This window comes from Dermochelys coriacea, chromosome 12 (assembly GCF_009764565.3).
Source record: "Dermochelys coriacea isolate rDerCor1 chromosome 12, rDerCor1.pri.v4, whole genome shotgun sequence".
NCBI lineage: Eukaryota > Metazoa > Chordata > Testudines > Dermochelyidae > Dermochelys > Dermochelys coriacea.
Window position 1 is genome coordinate 2,232,859 of NC_050079.1, and position 23,584 is coordinate 2,256,442.

Below are 23,584 nucleotides of genomic sequence, written 5' to 3' on the forward strand. Positions count from 1 at the left end.
TCAAAGCCAATGGAGAAAAATAATGGTCACGGTGACTATATTCATCTACCAATGAACCAGCTAGGGCTCTCCTTCAGAAAAGAGAAAGTGACAATTCCTGTATTCCCCAGCAAAATGACCGCTCAGTCTTGAGAGAACATGCACGGGTCCATTTTACAGGTGGGATAACATAGGGTCAAAGTTTAAATTAGTTTCCATATGAAGCCACAAATCAGGATCAGAATTCTGATCTCTGAGATGAGACCCCAACACTAGACCAAAGCAGCTCTCAGAGTATTTTAAAAACTCTGCACTTAGTGAAGCCAGCTCATTTGGGACTTACAAAGGTGGCAAGATTTGTTAAGAGCTTTGGGACACTAAAGATGAAAGGCTGTAAAATAAATGCGAAGCATATTATTAGACACATTTTATATTGGGTAAAAGGCGCAAATTTGTTGGCCTGCTTGCCAGTGCTGCTGAGCACATTCAACTATTTGATTTCAATGGGAATCGTTCAGCACCTCTGAATATCAAACCACTTAAACAGTTGCCTAAGTATGATTTAGATTAACTTTCTATATCCATTTTGAAAAAATCTGTGTATACATGTCCATGCACGTGTGCAAGCGTGCACGCGCGCGCGCGCGCACACACACACACACACACACACACACTGCTATCTGCCTCTATTCACATCTATTTTATTGCATCTTCAGACGTCCCTCCCTTCTTGGGTCTATTGATTATTCTCTCTAAGCACTTGTTGCTTTGACAATGTATCAACATCATGGTCTGCTCAGACTATGGTTCACCTGCTGGTGTATAATCTATGGCTTTCAGAATGTTTCTTGCAAACAGAAGTTGCAGTCTCCAGGGGGCACTGAATACCAGAAGTACTGATATTTTGCTTCATATATACTTTCACCTCCCTCTTTCCTAACACCAATCAGCCGTTCACTGTACAGTAACCCACATGGATAAACATCTGAGAAAGAGTTGAGTGCCTGATACTGACTGGCAGTCTGCAGGGGATCAGAACAGAGCTTTGTCTTTATCCCACAGTGGAGGCATAAGAGCCTGGGCAAACTGTCTTCTAATCCAGGAGTTTTCAACCTTTTTCTTTCTGAGCCCCCCTCCCCCCCCCCCCACATGCAATAAAAATTCCACAGCCCACATCTGGCACAACAATGTTTTTTCTGCATATCTAGTAGATAAAAAGCCAGGGCCAGTGTTAGGGGGTAGAAAGCAATATTTCCTGGGGCCCCATGCCACAGGGGGCCCGGCAAAGCTAAATTACTCAGGATTTGGCTTAGCCCCAGGTGGCGGAGATTGAGTTTGGGCTTCAACCCTAGGCGGTAGGGCTCGGGCTTCGGCTTTCTATCCTGGGCTCCACAAGTCTAACGCCGGCCCTGATCTCTGGTTTATTTTGGTGGACCCCCTTAAACCTGCTTGCGACCCCGCCAGGAGGCCCCAGACCCCTGGCTGAGAACTGCTGTTCTAATCACAATTATCCCAGGTATCTGGATAGGGACATGGAAGGTTAAGAGATAAAAGGAGGCATCACTCTCTAAGTAAGAAAAAAGAAAAGGAGTATTTGTGGCACCTTAGAGATAGTGAGAAGAGATAATGGAACTGGGTAAGCAGAGCAGGGCAGAAAAGCATGATAGGAAGACAGAGAAATAGGAAAAAAAGAAGAAATAGAGTAAGTGCCTTAGGGTTAATTAAACTGTATGTATTCACAAGCTAAATTTATTCTAATGCATTAGGGCAGAATACAAGTTTGCACAAAAGTTCTGTAAATCTATGTGTAAATAAGGAACAGTCCAAAAGTTTACTAAGTGACCTCACTGCCTTCTGAGTAATATAATATTGCATCAACAGAAGCCTCTGTTCCATTTGTACTTACTATCCAAGAAGGAAACCAAGATGCATGTATTTCTTCAACTCCTCTTTCTTTACTACAAATATTACAGGTAAACATTATTATCCACCACCCCTTTCCAGGAGAGCAAAGGCTGAGAAACTGACTAAGGGAAAGTGGACACTACAAAATTAAGTCAATTTAAGTTACATCAATGTACAGCTGCTACAGTAATAAACCTGCTTTTGCATGCCCACACTACGCTCCTTGTGTCGGTGGTGCACATCCTCAATAGCAGCGCTTGCATTGATGCAGAGAGCAATGCACCGTGGGGTAGGTATGCCACTCAACTTGCCACCATCTAGCACAGGGTATTTTGGGAAGGGTTTGCAATACCTCAAGGGAGCAAACAAATCATGTAGGGATGACTGGGAACATGGTTTCAACATCTCAATGTTTTGAACTTCTTTTCAAAAGCCCCACAAAGTTGTGTGTCTGCCATCTCTGTGAGAAGCATGGATTCTGCACAGCTCTGTACTATTATGATGAGTATTGTGAGCACACCGTGCTTGATCCTGCAGTATTTGTAGAGCCGCCAGAGGAGTCGGGCAGAACAAGAAAATTCCTTGGAGGCTGCCTTGCTGTGGGACATAGAAAGAAACAATTCACGTTTGTTATTGGCATTCATGGAGCAGCTGCAGACAGTGGAGCCCTGGTTCTGGGCCCGAGAAACAAGCACTGACTGGTGGGATTGCATTGTTATGCAGGTATGGGATGACCAGCAGTGGCTGCAAAACTTTCAGATGTGCAAGACCATATTTCTGAAAGTGTGTGCAGAGCTCGACCCAGCCTTTTGGCATAGTGACACCAAAATGAGAGCTGCACTGACAGTAGAGAAGCAAGTGGAGATTGCTGTGTGGAAGCGTGCAACACCAGATTGCTTACGATCAGTCGGGAATCAATTTGGAGTTGGGAAATCTACCATGGGGGTTGCTGTGATGCAAGAGTCCGGGGCCATTAATCACATCCTGTTGCAAAGGACTATGACTCCAGGCAATGTGAAGGACACAGTGGATGGTTTTGCAGCAATGGGGTTCCTGAACTGTAGTGGGGTGATAGATGGCATGCATATCCCTATTTTGGCACCAAACAACCTTGCCACAGAGTACATCAACAGAAAGGAATACTTTTCTATGTTACTGCAAGCACTGGTGGATCACTGGGGATGTTTTACCATCATCCATGTGGGATGGTCAAGGAAAGGTGCATGATGTACGCATCTTTATGAATTATGAACAGACCTGTTCAGAAAGCTGCAAGCAGGACTTTCTTTCCAGACCAGAGGATCACCATTGTGGATGTTGAAATGCTAGTAGTGATCCTGGGAGACCCAGCCTATCCTTTACTCCCAAGGCTCATGGCCACCTTGACAGCAGCAAGGAGCGCTTCATCTACAGGCCTTGTCGGTTCAGAAGGACACTTGCATGTGCCTATGGCCATCTGAAAGGCTGCTGGTGCTGCCTAGAGATTAGAACTCAGTGGGGGGGAAAAATTCCAATGGCTATAGATGCCTGCTCTGTGCTTCATAGTATTTGTGAAGCAAAGAGGGAAAAGTAGCTGCTGGGGTGGAGGGTGGAAGTGAGCAGCCAGTTACCAGGGCTATAAGAAAAGCTCAACAGGGAGCTGTACAGCTCAGGGAGGCTTTGAAAGACTGTTTTAATAGTGAGCCACAGTAGTGTGTGTTGCTGTAGTGTGCTCTGCCTTTTTTTTTTTTTTTTTTTGCACCCCAGTATGAACCTTACGAATGCTGTGTGTGTAGTAATATAACATTGGAAAAGCACCTATTGCTATTTTCTCTGAATGACGACGTCAGACCCAGCCAGCCTATGTTGTGAACTAATAAAGATGAATATCTATGTTTCTACATCTGTATTGGAGCTGTGCCTGCACAGCCTCTTCTACCCATAGACCCAGGAGATCCACCACCTCCCGTGTACTCCAGGCAGGAGCGTGTCTGCAGTGTGTAGCCTGAATGGTCAGTTGGGCAGGCACTAGGTGAGCTCTCCAAGCCAAGCAAACGGGAAATGGAATTTCAAAAATTCACAGGGCTTTAAAAGGGTAGGGGCATGTATTTGTGTACCTGGTCGCAGGGTAGCAGAGTTCAAAATGGTGACCAGAGCGGTCACAATGGGATATTGTGGGACAACCTCCTGGAGGCCTCTAAAGCCAACGTAAGTAACAAGTGTCTACACATAAGTGGACTTAAGTCGGCGTAATGGGCGAGTTACATTGGTAGGAATGACATTAGTGTAGATACTTACAGAGTTAGGTCAACATAAGCTGCCTTGTGTTGACCTAACTCTGTAGCACAGACCAGGCGTAAAAGAAGAATGTGTCCAATACATATGTGTGTGTGGGAGAAAAGTGCCATGTCTTCCAGTACCAAGAAACATAATAAATTACAAAACTGTTCAGAGGGATACCCATTATGTCTAGGTCACATGGTACTTTCCCTTCTACCCCCACATTTAATTTAAAAGTTTCCTTGTTTTTACTAGTTTATTTTCCTGTAAATACTTAGAATTAGGGTAAAATGAGCACAAACCAATCTGTACCTTTAATTAGTACTTACGCATTTTAGGGTGAAAGTTTATTTAGTTTGTTTTTAAACTATGCTGTACTTATCACAAAGCATCTTACAGTATTATACAAGATTATGTAGAAAACCCTATGAACTAGTCCAGTTTAATGACCACTGTAATGTGAAATCTTACATGTACATGGAACTATTTGATTGGTATCTTTGCTGCTTCAAAATACTTGGCAAGGCCTTGTCTATACTACATTTTTGTTGACAAGTCAGCTTTCATCAGCAAAACAGTGGAGGTGTAAACACTGTAATGCTGAGAACTCTCCTGCTTTGCTGACAAAATAAAACCACCTCAAGAGAGGTGCAGAGCTTTTTACGGCAAAGTTATATGGACAAAGTATTGGTGTAGACACTGTGCTTGGTAATGCCTGTTCTGACAACTCTGCTAAGCAGTTTGAACTCCACTGCTCTGCACTCAGGTATACAGGCATCGGCCCCTTCCCCTTTAAAAGCTCAGGAATTTCTGAAATTCCACTTCCTGTTTGCTCAGCATGGAAGGCTCATATCGCATATTCCCAGCTGCCCATGATGGCTCCACGCAGCAAATGCTCTCCCATTTGGTGTGCACCCGACTTGGAGGATCTGCTGGCACTGTGGGGGAAGGCAGCTGTGCAGTCCCAGTTCCATCATAGGACCTTTGATACTTATGGGCAGATTTCTCATGTCTTGTTGGATAAGGGCTACAAACAGGACACACGTCAGTGCTGTGCAAAGATAAAGGAGCTGAGGCAAGTATACCAGAAGGCAAGGGAGGTAAACTGTGACTCTGGTGCTGCACTGAAGACCTGCTGCTTCTATAAGGAGCTGGACTCCATCCTTTGCAGTGACCCCACCTCCATCAGCTCCATGGATACTTCTGTGTGGCTGGAGGTGGCAGACAGCGTACAGGAGGTTGAGTTGGAGGATGATGTGGAGCACAAAGCAGGGTTGTCCGGTGGCACGGCGTCTCAGGACCTCTTTTCCATTCTGGAGGAGTATGGCTAGTCCCAGCAGTCCATCTCTGGCACACATAGATTCATAGATATTAAGGTCAGAAGGGACCATTATGATCATCTAGTCTGACCTCCTGCACAAGGCAGACCACAGAATTTCACTCACCCACTCCTGCGATAAACCTCTCACCTATGTCTGAGCTACTGAAGTCCTCAAATCATGGTTTAAAGACTTCAAGGAGCAGAGAATCCTCCAACAAGTGACCCATGCCCCATGCTACAGAGGAAGGCGAAAAACCTCCAGGGCCTCTTCCAATCTGCCCTGGAGGAAAAATTCCTTCCCGACCCCATATATGGCGATCAGTTAAACCCTGAGCATATGGGCAAGATTCACCAGCCAGATACCCAGGAAAGAATTCTCTATAGTAACTCAGATCCCACCCATCTAGCATCCCATTACAGGCCATTGGGCCTATTTACCATGAATAGTTAAAGATCAATTAATTGCCAAAATCATGTTATCCCATCATAACATCTCCTCCATAAACTTATCGAGTCTAATCTTAAAGCCAGATAGGTCTTTTGCCCCCACTGCTTCCCTTGGAAAGCTGTTCTAAAACTTCACTCCTCTGATGGTTAGAAATCTTTGTTTAATTTCAAGTCTAAAACTTCCCAATGACCAGTTTATATCCATTTGTTCTTGTGTCTACATTGGTACTGAGCTTAAATAATTCTTCTTGTATTTATCTCTGATATATTTATAGAGAGCAATCATATCTCCCCTCAACCTTCTTTTAGTTAGGCTAAACAAGCCAAGCTCCTTGAGTCTTCTTTCATAAGACAGGTTTTTCATTCCTCGGATCATCCTAGTAGCCCTTCTCTGTACCTGTTCCAGTTTAAATTCATCCTTCTTAAACATGGGAGACCAGAACTGCACACAGTATTCCAGATGAGGTCTCACCAGTGCAGGAGAGGAGAGCCCTGGTAAGTGATATTTTCGAGTTGATGCTGCTCAGTTATATGAGGTAGAGCTGTCATTTGCTCACTATATTCTAGAAGTGGGTGAAGGGATAGAAATGTACAAGACTAGCGGTGTTTGAGTGTACTCCACATTTCCTGTGCAGCTAAGCAGTGTGGCGGAACTGTATGTTAATGTACTTGTGCATGAACCAAAATGGGCGAGCAGCATCGGGACTGGGTTTGAAGCCACATGCGTGCAAAAGATGCACTCTTGCTACCCCTTAAAGTGAGATCGGCTTCAATGACCCCTGCCTGTGGAAAATGGCAACAGAATTTTCCCTAGTCACCTGCAATGATCCCCTTAAAAAAGCCACCTAGACCCTTTGCCCCATCTTGAATGCCCAACCTCCTCCTCCCTGGGGCCAAACTCACCATGTTTAGGGTATTCACCAAGATGCGTGCTTGCCAAGAGAGAGAAAGTGATCCGTATATTAAAATAGATGTATTTTACTTTAATGATTCAATGCTGTGTTCGAAATAACAATCATGCTTCTGTGTATTGTTTGCTGTGCTTCTCTAGATGTGGGCTTCAGGGGAACCCCCTGCACACCTGCAGAGAGCCTCTACCAGATAAGGTAGCGACCAAGGCAGAGCAAGGAGGGAGTTCTGAGAGGTGCTCCAATCCTCAGAGGCCAAAAAAAGAGAATGCAGGGAGCGGAGAGAGACCCTGAAGAAAAAATTTAAAATAGAAAGACGGGACAAAGGAGAGCGAGGAGCGCATTGTAAAGTGCCAGGAGCAGATGATAAAAGTGATGGAGGAGCAAACAGAGATGTGAAGTCCCTAATCACACTTCAAGCAGAACAACTGTGCTCGCCCCTCCCCTACAGTTAATATAGAATTGCTGTCCATGCCCTCCTTAAACTCCTCCAATACATTCCTTGTAACTTCCCGGAATATCTCAGTCCCCCATTCACTCCACCCCTTCGGAGAGTTTCCTAACATGACAGCTGGACTTACATATAACTAGGAGAGCCTACACTGCCCTGCACTCTTATCTCTCTTTCTACCAAGCATTTTGTGTGTGTTGTTAATTGGTATTTAATAAAAACAAACTCTCTGAAACATAAGCAATCTTTATTTATCTCCTACATGTGATGGTTGCTGCTGATAGTAATAATAGTGTCAGATTGATCATTTGCTGCCTACAAATCCCATTCAGGAATCATTACAGTTTTCATGCAAGGTGGCAACTTAAAGCATGGCAGAGTGTTGTATGGGGAAAAAAAAAAAAAAAAAAATTACTAGTGCTCATTGTCAAAACGTTGCCTCAAGGTCATCCTGATTTGAATTCCCCTGTAATGCCCCTAACAGCCCTGGTAGCTAGCTGCTCAAATTCAGTAGCCAGACAATCCACCTCCATGCTCCATCCTGGAGGAAACTTTGCACCCTTAGCCTCACAAATATTACAGTGTGCATAGCAGGCTGCTATGACCATGGTAACATTTTCCTCACTTAATTCTAATTGGTCATAAAGGCAGTGCCAGCACGCTTTTAATCTGCCAAAGGCACATTCCATGGTCATTCTGCACCTGCTCAGCCTACTGTTGAAGCACCCATTCCTGCTGTCCAGGTTTCCTGTGCAAGGGCTTCATGAGCCATGGGAGTAAGGGGTACCCTAGGTCTCCCAGAATCACTATGGGCATTTCAACATCTTCCATTGGAAACTTCTGGTTTGGAAAAAAAGAAGTCCCTGCTTGGAGCCTTCTGTACAGGCCAGTATTCCTGAAGATGTGCGCCTCATGCATCTTTCTGGACTATCCCACATAGATGTCAGTGAAACGCCCACGGTGATCCACAAGCGCCTGCAATACCACAGAGAAGTACCCCTTTCTATTGATGTGCTTGGTCTCAAGATGGTCTGGGGCCAAAATTGGAGTATACGTGCCATCTATCGCTCCACTGCAGTTAGGGAATCCCACTGCCACAGAGCCATCCAATATTTCACAGGCACTGCCAAGAGTCAGGTTTCAGAGTAGCAGCTGTGTTAGTCTGTATTTGCAAAAAGAAAAGGAGTACTTGTGGCACCTTAGAGACTAACAAATTTATTAGAGCATAAGCTTTCGTGAGCTACAGCTCACTTCATCGGATGCATCCGATGAAGTGAGCTGTAGCTCACGAAAGCTTATGCTCTAATAAATTTGTTAGTCTCTAAGGTGCCACAAGTACTCCTTTTCTTTTTTCCAAGAGTCACAGTCCTTTGTAGCAGGATGCGATTAATGGCCCTGCACACTTGTGTTACCGCAGCCCAAAGGTAAACTTCCCAACTCCAAACTGATAAGTGACTGACCAGTAGCAGTCTGGAGTTGCCAGCTTTCACACAGTGATCACCACATGCTTATCCAAAGAGAGGGCTGCTCTCATTCTGGTATCCTTGGGTCGCAGTGCTGGGGCAAATTCCACACCCAGTTCCTGGAAGGTGGCTTTCTGCATCTGAAAGTTCTGCAGCCACTGCTCATCATCCCAGACCCGCATAATGATGCAATCCCAGCTCTCAGTGCTTGTTTACAGAGCCCAAAAGCGACAGTCCACTGTGTACAGTTGCTCCGGGAATGCCAAAAATAATCTCGTGGTGTTTCTTTCCATGGCACATTGCAGGTCAGGCAACCCTGATTCCTGTTGAGAGTGGGCATACTAGATATACTGCATGACTATCCGCGATGTGTTCGTAACAGTGACCACAACAGTAGAAAGCAGCGTGGGATTCATCCTTTCAGACAAAGATGGTGGGTGCACAGTAATTGCGGGCCATTGAAAAATGCAGCGAAATGCAGCTGGAAGCCCATGGAATGCTGAGATGGGAAGAACTGCATCATGGGACACTGAACTTGTACCCATGAGGCAGACAGAGGGGGATTCATAGATGGGTGATAAAAATTATTAGACAGGAAAAGACTTCATGTGAAGAGAGATTTCACAGATTGAGACTGCTTAATTCAGATAAAAGAGATGAGAGGTACAGTCAAAGAGTGAGTGGTTTACAGAGAAGGTAAATCAGGTGGTGTTGGTCGCGTTGTAGCACATTGAAAATCTTAAGGTATGTCTACACTGCAATTAAAAACTCGTGGCCGGCCCATGCCAGCTGACTCAGGCTTGTGCAGCTTAGGCTATGAGGCTGTTTAATTGTGGGGTAGATGTTTGGGCTTGTGCTGGAGCTTGGGCTCTAGGATCCTGCAAAGTGGGACAGTCCCAGAGCTTGGGCTGCAGCCACAATAAAACAGACCCTTAGACAGCCGCGGCTGGCCCTCAGGCTAACTGCAATATAGACATACCTTCAGGCTGCAACATGGCAACCTAATACTGGAGGTTGCTTGCACTTCAGCTAATGTTAAGAAGGCTTTTCAACAGTGTTAAGCTAACATAATTGAGCAATCATGACTGAAACACACACCCTTTTTGCCCACCAAAACAGGGTCTCATAGGGGTCTAAAAATTCATGGCCATGAAATCTGGTCTCCCTGTGAAATCTGGTCTCTGGCCACAGCGTGGAGAGTGGCGGCTGCGAGCCAGGCATCTAGCTCTGAAGCCAGCACCACTGTCAGCAGCAGCGTAGAAGTAAGAGTGGCATGGTACTGTGAGGAGGTTTTGCCACCCTTACTCCTGTGCAACTGCTAGCAATGGCACTGATTTCAGAACTGGGCACTACTCCCCTGCTGCCCAGCTTCAGGCAGCACCACTGCCAGCAGAGGCACAGAAGTAAGAGTGGCAATACCACAACACCCTAAAAGGCTTGCATCCGCTTTTTGGGTCAGGGCTCCCCATTTGAGAAATGCAGCGGAGAAATCACATTTTTTGTGGATTGGTCACAGCATAAATAGCAAATTTTGCAGATGTGCAACACAAAATGTGTTATTTCTCTGTGATTTAAGTAGACCCCCTACTCATAACACAAGATCAAAGGGATGTTAAAAAGAAAAAAAAAAACTGAAAAGCAGCAAATTTAATACTAAAAGTGACTTAAAAAAAAAACAGGTTTCAGAGTAGCAGCTGCGTTAATCTACATTCACAAAAAGAAAAGGAGTACTTGTGGCACCTTAGAGACTAACAAATTTATTAGAGCATAAGCTTTCGTGAGCTACAGCTCACTTCATCGGATGTAGCTCACGAAAGCTTATGCTCTAATAAATTTGTTAGTCTCTAAGGTGCCACAAGTACTCCTTTTCTTTTTGCAAATACAGACTAACACGGCTGCTACTCTGAAACAAAAAGAACATATACCCTCACACTTCAAGGCACAAGACAGGATAGGAACAGCATTCCCCTGTTATTCCATAGCTTTCCTCTTGTCTAGAGCAGGAAAAAAGGATGTTTCTTCAAAACATGTTAGCACCTTCAAGTGTTGCTAGCTGGTCTTAGCACACGTAGGGCTGTCCCCTTGTTACTCACCTTTACAATAGGTACCATCATGCTTTTAAACAACAATACATACTATAGCCAACATTTTTAAAAAAACATCAGTTCCCCCTCAAATTTAGACAAGGTCTGTAGAGTTTCTTGCACCTTTCCCTGAAACATCTGGTACTAGTCATGGTCAAAAAGAAAAGGAGTACTTGTGGCACCTTAGAGACTAACAAATTTGTTAGTCTCTAAGGTGCCACAAGTACTCCTTTTCTTTTTGCGAATACAGACTAACATGGCTGCTACTCTGAAACTAGTCATGGTCAGAGGCAGTATGTTTTTTGAAAAGCAAGTTTGTAAGGCAAAAAATTCCAAGTTAACGTGAAATCAATGAAATAATCAAAAATGTATGGAAGTTAACCTAAACTTAACTCTGCCAACTTTTTATTCTTGTCCACATACCCATTATAGTTAATCTATGCTTCCGCAATGTACTTATCATTGTAATTTATGGACATACAACCAGACCCCTTAACAGCAACATGCATATCTTTGTTGACAATCTATGCATTAACACAGGGATCAGTGAAGTTTGGCCCCCTGGTGGGCCAGGACAGTTTGTTTACCTGCCATGTCCGCAGGTTCAGCCAATTGCACCTCCCACGGATGCGGTTTGCCGCGCCAGGCCAATTGGGGCTGTGGGAAGTGGCGGGGGCCAAAGGATGTGCTGGCTGCTACTTCCCGCAGCCCTCATTGGCCTGGAGCAGTGAACTGCGGCCTGTGGCAGCACGATCGGCCAAACCTGCAGATGCGGCAGGTAAACAAACTGGCCCGGCCTGGCAGGGGGCTTACCCTGGTGGGCTGCGGGCCAAATGTTGCCAATCCCTGCACTAACATATGCATACCCAGCCACCTCTTACTAGGGCCCTACCAAATTCCCGGCCATGAAAAAAGTGTCACGGACCATGAAATTTCGTCTTCCCATGAAATCAGTCTTTTGTGTGCTTTTACCCTATACTATACAGATTTCACAGGGGAGACCAGCATTTCTCAAATTGGGGGTCCTGCCCAAAAGGGAGTTGCGGGGTGGGGGGTGTCACAAGGTTATTTTAGGGAAGAGGGGGGAGTAGCAGTATTACCACTCTTACTTCTGCGCAACTGCCTTCAGAGCTGGGTGGCTGGAGAGTGGCAGCTGCTGACTGGGCCCAGTTCTGCAGGCAGCCATGCAGAAGTAAGGGTGACAATACCATACGATGCCATCCTTACTTCTGTGCTGCTGCTGGCTAGCTGCCCCCCTCTGAAGGCAGCAGTGCTGAAGTAAGGGTAGCAGCAATGCAACCCCCCCCCAACTCCTTTTTGGGTCAGAAACCCTACAATTACAACACTGTGAAATTTCAGATTGAAATAGCTGAAATCATGAAATTTACAATTTTTTAAATCCTGACTGAAATTGACCATGAATTTGGTAGGGCCCTACCTATTACACACAAACAACCTGTTCTCCAACTCACTGTCCTTTGATGAGCTAGACACATCACTCTGTACCCTCCATACTGACTCAAAGACCTTCCCTGCAAAAGCTCATTTATTTCCATTTAAGTCAACATGCCACTTTATATATACTTTATTATCTACAAGCAGTTCACAACCATCCTCTACACCTATCATTCCACTAGAAGTCTCAAGGCACAAATCAACCCCTCCTGGACTTTGTATTGTAAGACCAATATTCTTATTTACCTTCCTATGTAGGTCCTACACCCCTTCACCTAAATACACCGATATATTTGCCTTAACCTCTACCCACTCTATAAAGACTATATTTAAACTGGACCCAGAGTGTCAATCTCAGAGATTACAGATTTATCCATTCTACATAGAGAACAACTGAAATGTTTTACATTGCCCTGCTAGTAATTTAGAACATTGGACAAATTGCAACAATGCTTCTAGACAGATAGCTACATTACCAGGAGGGTTCACAGAATAACAGAGTATGACACAGTTAAAGTACTTCCACTCTATATTTGCAATCTTCACAATTTGTTAGGTCATTAGACACACATTTTAACTTTGAGGTTTCTTGGCTTTCACATATTTGTGAGGTATTTACAACCTTAATTCCATCTTAATGTTTCTATCTGGATATTAATAATACAAATGGAAATATGCCAGAGTTTCAAATCATGGGAATCCTACATTTCTCACACACAAATTAGAGAATCATCCTACAGCCATTCAAATCAATGGCAATATTCCTCCTGACTTCAATATTTCAGGATCAAGCCTTTGTATGAGCAGTACTTCAGAACAGCAGTTCTCAACCAGAAGTTCAGGGCCCCATGAGGGGGCTCGCAAGCAGGTTTCAGGGGGTCTGCCAAAATAAATCAGAGAGTAGGGCCAGCATTAGACTCACTGGGGCCCAGGGCAGAAAGCTGAATTCTGAGCCCCGCTGCCTGAGGCAGAAGATGAACCCTGAGCAACTAAGCGTCGTGGGGTTCCCTGTGGCATGGGGCCCCAGCCAATTCTCTGCTTGCTACCCCCTAACACTGGCTCTGGCTTTTAATCTACTGAAAAACAGTAGTGGTGGCATGAAATTTTTATAGCATGTTGGGGGAGCCTCAGAAAGAAAAATGTTGAGAACCCCTGCTTCAAAACACTAGCCAATTTTGAAGCACTCATGCAAAACCCTGGCTAGTTTCAAGACTCTTGCTCACTGTGGACAAGGGAAGCTCTGCTGTGACAGAATAAAGGTAGGATTCTATTATACTGAAATTTCTATTTCTTCTGCTAAGTAAGTCCAGAGAAGAGAAAGATGCAGGAGAAATAAATGCTAATAGCAAAAAAACAGTTGCTGAAATACACAATTAATAAATATGTCCTTAATATAAACGTAAAGAACTTTGTGCTGAATGTTTCAGCAACGAGGGGATAAAGAAGCTACAAAATATTTATTTTTCCATTGAGTTTTCCCATTCGACAGGACCTATCATATAAAATTAGGCAAGTGTGAAATATCCATTCTGTTTTGGTGAGCAACAACATTAAGAGATTTATTAGCAGCAACACAAGCTCAAACTAGAGAATTAAGCCTGTTTCCCCTAATTGCACCCAGACCTTTTTTCCTAGCTGAACTAGACAGAAGTTTCCTTCTGGAAGCAATGCAGGACATAGTCAATAAAACAAAACATTTCATGGAAAGCTTTCTTCCTCAGAAAACCTTGTCAGAGTTTAATACATACTGACTGTAGGCATTCGGATTACCCCAGACAGACAGTGGGGCAAATAGTGGTGAAACAGCAGGAACAACATTAATATCTGCACTAGTCTTTCCTGCACTAGACAAAAGAGGAAATTCCTGTTCAAAACCACTTTTTAATGGTAAAATAAAATGTGGCCTTGAGACAGAAACCTCCAAGGAACAACTTTAAAAACTTGTGTGCAGTAAGTCACCAAAACTAGACTGTTACTTGTACAAGGATTTTGAAGGAAAGAACTGTATAATACCAAAATAGTAGAATTTCCGTATCCTTGTCACTATTCTAGAAGTTAGAGATGGAAGAGACTCATTAAAGGTCCACCAATTTAACTCCTTAGCAATACAAGATATAAATAATTAAATCCCATACTTCAGGATATCAGCAGAATGTAGAATGAAGACAGCAAGGAATTTCACCTCTTCACAATTGGACAGATCAAAGTTGGGTTCTTTTCACAGTCATCTGATGTATGAGTTAGTGGCCAACACATCAGAGGATATTAGACTTGAAAGAATCCATGTGCTGTAAATCCTAGGACATATTCAAACTATACTGTGTAATGGGAACAAGCTCTCTCTGAGTTTGAGTCCTGACCTCTTCTAAATAATGTCTGAATGGCAGTTTTCTTAAAAAAACAAACAAAAAAAACCCAAAAAAACAAAAACAAAAACAAAAACCAGGAGTACTCCTGTTCTTTTTGCGGATACAGACTAACACAGCTGCTACTCTGAAACCTGTCAGTTTTCTTTTGCTATCTCTTCTCTTCACATTTGTGTTCCTGACTCTTTTGTACTTCTACCTTCTACTTTGTTCTTTTCACAGTCTGGCTGCTCTTCACTCAGCACTTGATGTCAAAACAAATATTCCAGAATGGAACTGATGAATAGTCCTGGTAAAACAATTTAAACAGGAAGGGGAGAAGTGTTCTCAGAATGTCTTATGTTTGCTTAATAAAAGAACTGTGTAGTTCCACATCTCTCATCATGATGAACAGAATGAGTATAACCCAAGGGCTTCTATGGTGCTCAAGCAACAAACCTTGAACACAACTGTAACCTTTTAGTGAGTACAATATTAATTATTCCTCATTCTTTTTGCTAGGCAGAAAACATGGTGACTACTGAAAAATACATAACTCATTGCTCCTTAGGACTTACCACAATATTAAATTAGCCATCAAATATGGAGTCTTTGCAGTCCAGCACCAGCAAATCCTGGAGAATTTTAACTATGCATCAGGTTTCACTCTATCTTGTGCCACGGAATCCCAAATCCACTTAACATGAGGGCACTTCCTTTCAGCATCAGATTAGTGCAAACTAGAAAATACTGCCTTGCCACATGCTGCAAAAGCAATATGTAGTAATATCAGGTCCACAACCTCAAACTTCTATTAATGGAATAACAAAAATCAGCTGTAACATAATTTATTACCTTTTTATTGTTGGGATAAAGTAGCCTCAAGTTTAGAGATGTAAGTCACAGAGACCAATTGTAAAGTTATCCCCACTTCAAGTGGGCTTCAATTACTCAGATTTACATAATTTTTCAATTGAAACATTTTTTCAATTTAAGAGTCTGGTCATAATTATGATTAAAAACAGGTGAATTAGTTCTCTTATTCTGTGCAAGCAAAATTACAGGTATGCATGTATGCAGAAAAAAACCTAATTTCTACAAACATACACATATACACAAAATGGAGGTACCCAATAGCAACTCCATATGATTCATTCTAAAATGGGCTTAAAACAGGCTTAAAATATAAATTCCTGTTTTCACGAAAAGTAGCTGGCCAATCAGTGTGAAGTTTCACAGTTTTTATGCCCTTTGAAATGTCTAACAGACTGTCTAGTTTCTGTTCTATTTAAAATGTACAAAGTATTTGAATCTGCACCCTGACTGAAAATTTTCTTCGACAGTCTCACTTTTCATTGTTGTTGGTATCTCTTCAAAAGCATCAACTATCCATATAAAACTTGGTAAGCAGATGAATCCTGAGTAGAAATAGTGCAATGTGTAGGGTTTTTTTTTTTTTTTTTTTTTTTTTATAAAGAAAGCTGGATTTAGGATCTTTTTTGCCCCATTCATATCATAAGGGAGTTTATGTGATGTACACTTAAGCCTGACTGGCAGGGATGGTGAGGTGTTCAGGTGCATGCAAGCCTGATGGCAGAGGCCAGGCACAAGATACATACTTTTGTGTCACAAGTCCTCCTACTTCTAAGCCGCTACCATTTCCTAACATTGGAAAAAAAACCCCTAGCAAATATTTTGCAAAAACAACCACCAACTTTCTTATGAAGCAGTCAGGGGTTTCTATACACGTTATATGAGGCAAAGCCACAAAAAAGAAGAAAATGAAAAGTTAGGGTCCTAATAGTACAAACCCTCTGCTCCTCCAACCACAAGTGCACACCTAACCATTACAACAACTACTGTGCATCACAAGCCATGCAACTTTAACTTTCGGTCCTTGACATCAAAAATCCAGTAATAAGGCGGTGGCGGCGGGGGGGGGGGGGAGTGAGGGGGGGAGAATTAATCTGGTAAAGGATAGCATCCAGAAGAGTGAAGGGGAGCAGATTAAAGTATGAATGATCTGTGAAGTACAACAGTTGTTATGGTGACATATGTACTTGTGGGTGGAGGTGGCTTAACTTTTCATTTCCTTGCTTTTCTGGGTTTATCAGGGCTGGTCTACACTAAAAATGTAGGCTGTCTTAACTATACTGCTCAGGGCTTTGAAATATGTCATGTCCTATGCGATGTAATTAAGCTGACCTAAGCCACGGTGTAGAAGCCACTAGGGTGGATGGAAGAATTTTTTCTATTGACCTAGCTACCCACTTCTCAGAGGTGAGTTTACTATAGCGCTGGAAGAACCTATTCCATCACTGTCATAAGCGTCTGGTGCTACAGCAGCATAGCTGCAGCTGTGCCACTGTAGTGCTTCTAGCACAGACATACATGCAGGTATTTTACAAGTGTAGCAATCATAACTGCATCAGAACCAAGTTGTATGTGAGCGTGTGTGTGATACACACACACACACACACACACACACACACACAAGAAATGTTCCTTCTAGAAAGGAGTAATGGTTTGTTTAGTACAAGGCTAAGTGAACAGATTTTACAGCATCTTATAAATCTCTAGCTAATTCCAGTTTGAGAGAGTTTCTCAATGGCCTTCTTTGTTTTGCCCAGTCCCTTTTTTTCCTTTTATTGTAGTGATCATTTTGCATCTGTTCACTATTACCACGCTTCCTGTATCTTTGGGTGATAGTTATGAGATTACGTGGCTATGGATTTCTGTTCAGAGGATCCACTGTGTCAGAAAAAGAAAAGGAGTACTTGTGGCACCTTAGAGACTAAAATTTATTAGAGCATAAGCTTTCGTGAGCTACAGCTCACTTCATCGGCATCCATTTGGCATCCGATGAAGTGAGCTGTAGCTCACGAAAGCTTATGCTCTAATAAATTTGTTAGTCTCTAAGGTGCCACAAGTACTCCTTTTCTTTTTGCGAATACAGACTAACACGGCTGCTACTCTGAAATGTGTCAGAAAAAATGGTCACAAAGCAGCGTTACTAGTCCAAATTAATGCCACTACCAGAACATGGTAACACAGAATTATCTAAAGACTTCATAATAAAAGCTCTGCCTAGATCACGTGTCAGTTGATTTAACCATTTTCCCACATCTACACAAAATTTTTTATATATATTTTATATTTATACGTTAGGGCTGTCAAGCAATTAAAAAAATTAATCGCAATTAATTGCACGCTTCAACAATAATAGAATACCATTTATTTAAATATTTTTGGATGTTTTCTACATTTGCAAATGTATTGATTTCAACTACAATACAGAATACGAAGTGTACAGTGCTTACTTTATATTTATTTTTGATGACAAATATTTGCACTGTAAAAAACAAAATGGTATTTTTCAATTCATCTAATACAAGTACTGTAGTGCAATCTCTTTATAATGAAAGTTGAACTTACAAATGTAGAATTATGTATAAAAAATAACTGCATTCAAAAATAAAAATGTAAAACCTACAAGCCCATTCAGTCCTACTTCAGCCAATCGCTCAGACAAACAAGTTTGGTTACAATTTGCAGGAGATAATGCTGACCGCTTCTTGTTTACAATGTCACCTAAAAGTGAGAACAGTTGTTTGCATGGCATTGTTGTAACTGGTGTTGCAAGATATTTATGTGCCAGATTGGCTAAAGATGTCCCTTCACGAAATATCAGGGTTGGAAGGGACCTCAGGAGGTCATCTAGTCCAACCCCCTGCTCAAAGCAGGGCCAATCCCCAATTTTTGCCCCAGATCCCTAAATGGCCCCCTCAAGGATTGAACTCACAACGCTGGGTTTAGCAGGCCAATGCTCAAACCACTGAGCTATGCCTCTCCCCCTTACAATACCAGCTATAAAAGTGCCATGCGAACGCCTGTTCTCACTTTCAGGTGACATCGTAAATAAGAAGCAGGCAGCAGTATCTTCCATCAATGTAAACAAACTTGTTTGCCTTAGCAACTGGCTGAACAAGAAGTAGGACTGAATGGATTTGTGGGCTCTAAAGTTTTACATTGTTTTGTTTTTGAGTGCAGTTATGTAACAAACAAAATCTGCATTTGTAAGTTACACTGTCACAATAAAGAGATTACACTACAGAACTTGTATGAGGTGAATTGAAATATACTATTTATTTTGTTAAGTATTTTTACAGTGCAAATATTTGTAATAAAAAATAATATCAAGTGAGCTCTGTACAATGTGTGTTCTGTGTTGCAATAGAAATCAATATATTTGAAAATGTAGAAAAACATCAAAAATATTTAATAAATTTCAATTGGTATTCCTTGTTTAACAGTATGATTAATTGGGATTAATTTTTTATCACGATTAATTTTTTTGACTTAATTGCACGAGTTAACTGCAATTAATCAACAGCCATCATATCTATCTATCTATCTATATCTTTGCCCTAGTGTATGGGATGAAAAGGTCTCTATGCATATACTTCTTTCCCCAAATTCATTCAGTAATCAACTGATTTAATAGCTTTAGAACCTGATCCTGCAAGATGTCCAATACCATCAACTCTCATTAACAAACAAAATTCAGTAAGACAACACCAACACCAAGATCTAAAACCTTAAAATTATTTCCAGATTTTTTAAATTGGACACACACTTCATTAGAAGCAAGTTCCCCTCAGTATCAATTAGTGTTTTTTGCTCCAGGCTTTAGGATTTTTTTCAAGATCTAAATTAAACCATCTGTTGCCACATTAAAAAAAAATGTAATAGCTTAGTCACACAAATTTGCTAAAAGTTTCTTCTTGACAAGTTATGTAATAGAAAAGGAATCTTCAGTTCTGATTATTATTTAAATCCTGTTGCCAATGCAACCTCTTGGAAGTATGAAAAGAATCAGTAACATACAATGGCAATTGTGGTTCTTTGCCTGTATGGCTCCACACTGTAGATACATGCAAGCTTAGAATTTCTAAACAGCATTGTGCAATAAGCATCCTACTGTCCTCGCATTGCATGTTCCAGCCAAGAATATGTATGGAAGTAGAGCCCCAACTACCACACAGTTGCTTCCACTAAATCAAGATTCTGCTGAATAATTCTAAGGGCCTGATCTGAATTAGGAATTTTTGCACCAGCAGAGCTACACCAGGTCTTGCTTCTACAGCAGAGGTGGGCAAACTAAGGCCCATGGGCCACATGCAGCCCGCGGGACTATCCTGCCCAGCCGGGAGCTCAAGGCCTTGAGCTCCCGGCCGGGGAGGCTAGTCCCCAACTTTCCCCTGCTATCCCCCCTCCCCTGCAGCCTCAGCGAGCCACCAGCGCAGGAGGGGGCTGCACTACGGGGGCAGGGGAGAGCAGGAAGGGAGGCTCACCTTCAGCCTCAGGGGAGCAGGCGGGTGGTACAGGTGGCAGGAGCACGGCTAATGCAGGTGGAGGACTCAGGAGGAGCACCAGGTGGCCGCGCAGTCGGCCGGAGAGAAGCGGTGCTTTAAAGGGAAAACCGCCGCTTCTCTCTGGCTGTAGAGCTGCCCCTGCTCCTCCTGAGTCTTCCACCCATATTCACAGGGCCGCATTCTGAAGGGGGCTTTAGAGGCGAGGTTGGATAGGGGGTGGGGTCCCAGGGGGCCTGTCAGGGGGCGGGGGTGTGGATAGTGGTTGGTGCAGTCAGGGAGCAGGGAGGGTGGATGGGGGTGGGGTCCTGGGGTGGCAGTCAGGGGACAAGGAGTAGGGGGGGTTGGATGGGTCGGGGGTTCTGAGGGGGGCAATCAGGAGGTGGGAAGTGGGAGGGGGCGGATAGGGTTAGGGTTTGGGGAGGCACAGCCTTCCCTACCCAACCCTCCATACAGTTTTGGAACCCCGATGTGGCCCTCAGGCCAAAAAGTTTGTCACCCCTGTTCAACAGCCTCAGCATGCTGAGCAACAATCCAAGGAATCAGATTTCAGAGTAGCAGCCGTGTTAGTCTGTATCCGCAAAAAGAAAAGGAGGACTTGTGGCACCTTAGAGACTAAAATTTATTTGAGCATAATCTTTCGTGAGCTACAGCTCACTTCATCGGATGCATGCAGTGGAAAATACAGTGGGGAGATTTATATACATAGAGAACATGAAACAATGGGTGTTATCATACACACTGTAACGAGAGCGATCAGGTAAGGTGAGCTATTACCAACAGGAGAGCGGCGAGGGGGGCCTTTTGTGGTGATAATCAAGGTAGGCCATTTCCAGCAGTTGACAAGAATGTCTGAGGAACGGGGGGAGGAGGGGAAGGGGGGATAAACATGGGGAAATAGTTTTACTTTGTGTAATGACCCATCTACTTCCAGTCTTTATTTAAGCCTAAGTTAATTGTATCTAGTTTGCAAATTAATTCCAATTCAGCAGTCTCTCCTTGGAGTCTGTTTTTGAAATTTTTTGTTGTTGAAGAATTGCCACTTTTAGGTCTGTAATCGAGTGACCAAAGAGATTGACGTGTTCTCCGACTGGTTTTTGAATGTTATAATTCTTGACGTCTGATTTGTGTTCATTTATTCTTTTGTGTAGAGACTGTCCAGTTTGACCAATGTACATGGCAGAGGGGAATTGCTGGCACATGATGGCATATATCACATTGGTAGATGTGCAGGTGAATGAGCCTCTGATACTGTAGTTGATGTGATTAGGTCCTTTGATGGTGTCCCCTGAATAGATATGTGGACACAGTTGGCAACAGGCTTTGTTGCAAGAATAGGTTTCTGGGTTAGTGGTTCTGTTGTGTGGTTGCTGGTGAGTATTTGCTTCAGATTGGGGGGTTGTCTGTAAGCAAGGACTGGTCTGTCTCCCAAGATCTGTGAGAGTGATGGGTCGTCCTTCAGGATAGGTTATAGATCCTTGATGATGCGTTGGAGAGGTTTTAGTTGGGGGCTGAAGGTGATGGCTAGTGGCGTTCTTTTATTTTCTTTGTTGGGCCTGTCCTGTAGTAGGTGACTTCTGGGTACTCTTCTGGCTCTGACAATCTGTTTCTTCACTTCAGCAGGTGGGTATTGTAGTTGTAAGAACGCTTGATAGAGATCTTGTAGGTGTTTGTCTCTGTCCGAGGGGTTGAAGCAAATGCGGTTGTATCGTAGAGCTTGGCTGTAGACAATGGATCGAGTGGTATGGTCTGGATGAAAGCTGGAGGCATATAGGTAGGCATAGCGGTCAGTAGGTTTCCGGTATAGGGTGGTGTTTATGTGACCATTGCTTATTAGCACCGTAGTGTCCAGGAAGTGGATCTCTTGTGTGGACTGGTCCAGGCTGAGGTTGATGGTGGGATGGAAATTGTTGAAATCATGGTAGAATTTCTCAAGGGCTTCTTTTCCATGGGTCCAGATGATGAAGATGTCATCAATGTAGTGCAAGTAGAGTAGGGGCATTAGGGGACGAGAGCCAAGGAAGCGTTGTTCTAAGTCGGCCATAAAAATGTTGGCATACTGTGGGGCCATGCGGGTACCCATTGCAGTGCCGCTGATTTGAAGGTATACATTGTCCCCAAATGTGAAATAGTTATGGGTGAGGACAAAGTCAAAGTTCAGCCACCAGGTTTGCCGTGACATTATCGGGGATACTGTTCCTGACGGCTTGTAGCCCATCTTTGTGTGGAATGTTGGTGTAGAGGCTTCTACATCCATAGTGGCTAGGATGGTGTTTTCAGGAAGATCACCGATGGACTGTAGTTTCCTCAGGAAGTCAGTGGTGTCTCAAAGATAGCTGGGAGTGCTGGTAGCGTAGGGCCTGAGGAGGGAGTCTACATAGCCAGACAATCCTGCTGTCAGGGTGCCAATGCCTGAGATGATGGGGTGTCCAGGATTTCCAGGTTTATGGATCTTGGGTAGCAGATAGAATACCCCAGGTCGGGGTTCCAGGGGTGTGTCTGTGCGGATTTGTTCTTGTGCTTTTTCAGGGAATTTCTTGAGCAAATGGTGTAGTTTCTTTGGGTAACCCTCAGTGGGATCAGAGGAATGAACTTCCCTCAAAGTACATCAGACAGAGGGGAAGTGTGCATTGAATTCCAGAAAAACTGGAAGCATTAAAATGTATTGCTTAAACTGAGTTTTCTTGAATCAGACAGGATGACCTGGAATGAAGCTGATGCTGGACTGGGAATTTAACTGCATCATGGCACTGAAACTACACTAAATTACCTAAATATAAGTACAAATACAAACAAGACATTTTTCCCATCTATTCATCATAGCACAGATATGATGCTATAAAAATAAATACAGTAATAAGATTTCCTGGGCTCAATTTATACATTTGCAAGGAAGTAATACAGGACCTGGCAATACTTTTGTAAATTTTCTCATAGCACTTGCTAGTGCTTTGGAGTGCACTGCAAATGAAAGTAACCACTGCCAGTTGGGGATTTAATTGAAGTGACCTCTGCTCTCACACAGAAGAGACTCACAGCCGTGTTAGTTTCCACCAAATGCATCCGATGAAGTGAGCTGTAGCTCACGAAAGCTTATGCTCTAATAAATTTGTTAGTCTCTAAGGGGCCACAAGTACTCCTTTTCTTTTTACAGAAGAGACTATAAGCCTCCTGCTGCTATAAGAGAAACCACTGAGTTCTGAGCCTTTCCTTTTACAACATCATTGTTTAACTGATACATCCAGTCAAAGGAGAGGTGCCCAGTGACTATTCAGTCAGAAAATGAACTCCTTACAAACCCAGAAATGAAGAAGCAGCAGCAATACAGATTTGCAACACTTAGAAGAGGGAGCGGCAGAGAGAGGGCAACAAAATACAACATGCATACTTAGTGCTTAGAACACTCTTCCATGTCTAGGGTTTACCTTTTCATGATTGAGACTTATTTAGGGTTTTACAGTATCCTAGACCCATACTTTATTTAAAAACATGGGAAAAACCTGAGATCAGTCAGTAGTTTTTTCATTATTAATTTAATTAACAAAAAAAATTGAGGTGGGAGAAGAGAACTGAAAGACACTTGGGTCGCCTCATG

The 23,584-nt window shown here is 43.0% G+C and overlaps 1 protein-coding gene across 4 annotated transcripts in view; it reads right to left on the reverse strand.

Annotated features, from left to right (window-relative positions):
- Positions 1 to 23,584, reverse strand: part of CTCF (CCCTC-binding factor) — a 59,647-nt gene that overhangs the window by 21,315 nt on the left and 14,748 nt on the right. Inside the window, exon 1 of one of the 4 annotated variants that reach the window (XM_038368625.2) lies at positions 15,196 to 15,374. The exons of the other annotated variants lie outside the window; for them this stretch is intronic. The gene's annotated coding sequence lies outside the window, so the exon portion shown is untranslated. Of the gene's footprint in view, positions 1 to 15,195; positions 15,375 to 23,584 lie in introns of those variants that run through there. 4 annotated transcript variants of the gene reach the window in all.